At 34.2% G+C, this 3,501-nt stretch overlaps 1 long non-coding RNA gene across 1 annotated transcript; it reads right to left on the bottom strand.

Annotated features, from left to right (window-relative positions):
• Nucleotides 1-442: 442 nt before the first annotated feature.
• Nucleotides 443-1,255, bottom strand: LOC147499873 (uncharacterized). Its single transcript, XR_015194809.1, has 3 exons — nucleotides 1,189-1,255; nucleotides 980-1,081; nucleotides 443-888 (listed from the first exon to the last, which is right to left on the bottom strand). It is a non-coding gene; the product is annotated as an uncharacterized LOC147499873 (long non-coding RNA).
• Between the last annotated feature and the right edge of the window lie 2,246 nt (nucleotides 1,256-3,501).

Consider the following 3,501-nt stretch of genomic DNA (forward strand, 5'->3'; position numbering starts at 1 on the left):
TTGCATTTCTTGTAAGTCAATGATGATCAAAACCCAAAGCCCACTATAACCAATCAAGTGAAAAAACAACTTACGTTACTATATTTGATTATTTGTGCTGAAGTAAAATAATGTATAATAAATAAATATGTAGAGCACTTACATACCCTGGGTTGTAAGGAATTACAAGAGTTCTGTCACCATGTTCCTTTGCCAAGTATTGGATGTATCGACTCTTATCATCTTCCTCTGTATGACAATTAAAGCTTGCTGGATTTCCAAACACATACTTTGCTCGACCAATGCAATAGATTACATACAAGTATCTGATGTATGTGATGATGCAACTGGCATTTAATTCTCTCTTGTAACAAACATCTAACAACTCATCTGTTGAGACTCTTATAGCATCAATCTCCTCCACAAACAGAGTTCCAATCCTTGGAACAGTTATAACCATGTTCTTTCCCATCTGTTTTTTCACAGATTTAGCAAAACATGAACACTGACTATTATTACCGACATAATCAAGTAGATCATTGTCTTCCTATAACATATGAAGTTAACAAAGTAAAGTAAGAGAATGCTCATTATATTGCAAGACTATATATATGAATGTAAAACAATATTATTGTTTCTACAAGTTACCTCATCATCCTCGAGCATAACGAATTCCTTAGGCCAAACTACAAATGAATTGATAGCATCTTTAACATAAACCAACCCAGCGTTGTCATTTGGAATGGGGAGAGGAGCATCATGACAAATAGTTGTATTGATAGAGACACACACATTTGACTCCCCTAAAGGCACGTTGTGAAGTGATTCTTCTGTCCCATTCCTTGGATGAAGATTACCTTCAGCAACAATGTTATCTATAGACTGCAGCGCTAACTTACAACGTTGGGTCTATAACACACAATAAAATGAAAGCTTATAAGGGATTTGTTAGTTACATAGGTTATTTACCACTTAATTTGGATCATTGACAAACATATACCTTTCCATCTTTAGATTTAAGTGTTGAAGCTGTGAGAATGCCTTTCCCTTTATCAACTTTCTTTGCCTTTTGTTTTGGAGCTAGCACAATCCCTTTCTTTGCCTTAGGTTTTGAAGATACCACCGTCTATTTTGAAGTCAATGACAAAATAGTGTACTCAAAGAACATATAAAATTGGGAACACCAAATAAGGAATAGAAAATTACTACCTGTTTTCCACATGATCTATGTGCTTCAGAAGTCATTATTACGAGCTCGCCGTTATCACTCTTAGCAGCACTATTAGACGCCACATTTTCCAATGGTCGTGGCCTGTCCATTCCTTGTTGCCTAAAAAGCTCAATTATGGTTTCATTCAGTGGTGAGCCACTTGATGCTTGTTATTTAATCAACTCTATTACGGCTACTTTCAGTGTTTGATTATCTGCTTCTAACTTCTGAGTATGTTTCCTTGATCCACGTCTAGGAAGATTGAAGTATGTAGTTGGAGTGTGGTACATACTAGCCCCCCTTACGCGACCACTTTGCTTCGGAGTTCCCAAGGCCATTGTAAGTATGTCATTGCTTCCTTCCGTAATCAAAGTTCCCTCTTCTTTCTTTTTTTTCAGCTCATCCTGTGAGACAATTGAACAATAAAAAGAAAATTGAACAATTGAACAATATAAGCAAAGAAAATGAAAATAGAACCTTGATATTGGTATACAGAACTATGGTCTTAAACACTAAACCCAAACTTACTATCTTTCCAAACATCTCTCTCAAAGAATCATCTGCATATTCTCCATTTTTATCTTGTCGAGCTAACAACCAAAATTGAGATCTGTCTATTTCTTCAATGGATATCCCTACCACTCTCTATGTTCAATCAAAACCAAATACACAAACAATAATAAACTAGTTACTGTGTATGTATATTTTAATAAAAATTATATAAAAAAACTTATAAAAATTTACTACCAGCTTATCTTCAAGGCCAGCATACCCTAACTTTCCTAGTCGATGGTTGTATAAGTTCATCATCCTTCTTGCTAGTTGAACCGTGCTAAATTTCTAATGGTTCCATAAGAATAGTACATACTAGTTAGCCATGCATTAAATTCGAATGGTTCCAAAAAAGAACTAGTTAGCATGCATAATCAGTTCAGTAATTCAAGTGAGTTTATCAACTATCATCTAAACTCTTCTACGGAAACCAGACTCGAAAGGTAAGTTTTCAGTTCTAACAGCTTACAACAAAATCATTTAAAATGCCAAAAAAAAAAAAAAAAAAAAATAGCAGGTACAACACATATATCTAGAATTCTTTTGATAACCTTATCTGCACAAACTTTTCCCAATCTGGTTGCTTGATATCGGGATTCATTTCATGTGCTTTTACTATCTCTTCAAGTTCGTCTATGAAAGGTCTAATAAACTCCCTTGTCAGATAATTCTTAAACTTCCTCCATATTTTACCACATTGTTTAAGAGCCGCCTTCCTAAATTTCGGATCTATAATGAACCTCGCCTACAAATAAAATGTAGTCAAACTTTGACTTACAAGTAAGAGAACACAAAACATTTTAAACTATAAAGAAATGAAAGTTTAAGCATTACCAGTAAGCCCACCCATACATTGGCTTTTATTTTCTTATCAACTTTTGGCCAAGTTGGCCATTCAGCAAGCAGAACATTAGCTTTTACCTGAGTGCTTGCCCAACTAGCAAAGTATTTTCGTACCTTTTCATTTATTGGGACACCGTGTTCATCTAACTTAACTTCAACTCTCACACCGTTCCAATCCCTATTGTATGAATGTTTCACTGTTTGGTCTATAACGTTAGGCTCCCCGTCATTGGCAGATTTCTTCATTTTATGTCTCCTCTTTCTTTTCTTAGGTGCTTGGATATCCCTTTCTTGATCCATAGAAAACTGTTACAAAGGGTAGACACATTAGTACATAAGGTTAGAAAGATTGATATTTCAAATAAATAATAAAAAGAAAAGCATGACTTAAACTTACCTATCATAAACAAACAAAAACAAACATTACTCACTTGACTTAAATGTTCTTGAGATTGATAGAACACCAATGTATACAACTAAAGTAGACTAAACAATATTGGCAAAGCAAACAAAACTGAGTAAGCAAAACTGAGTTTGTAGAACTATCAAATATATCAAAATGATAACGCAAATAATTAATAAATCAAAGCTTTCATTATAACAAAGTACTAGAAAACAATGAAACTCAAGATTTATTGTTGGCAACCCAAATTCCCTCCTCACAATCTACTCGCATGTAAGCTTAATGAGATTCATCTGTTGCATCAAAAGATTCGATATTTGGCAATTCTTCCACACAAGTATTTTGTTCTATGTTGCCCTCAATAAGGTCGTCGTCGTTGTCATGATAAAACTTTAGAGGAGATTCTTCAACAACTAACCAATCAGGATCTAGTTGATCAGCCACATAGAAAATTGGTTTTGCTTGAGATGCTAAAATAAATGAATCAGGCTTATGATAAATGGTAAAAATGATA

The sequence above is a fragment of the Coptis chinensis genome, chromosome 5, assembly GCF_015680905.1.
Source record: "Coptis chinensis isolate HL-2020 chromosome 5, ASM1568090v1, whole genome shotgun sequence".
In the NCBI taxonomy this organism is placed as follows: Eukaryota; Viridiplantae; Streptophyta; class Magnoliopsida; order Ranunculales; family Ranunculaceae; genus Coptis; species Coptis chinensis.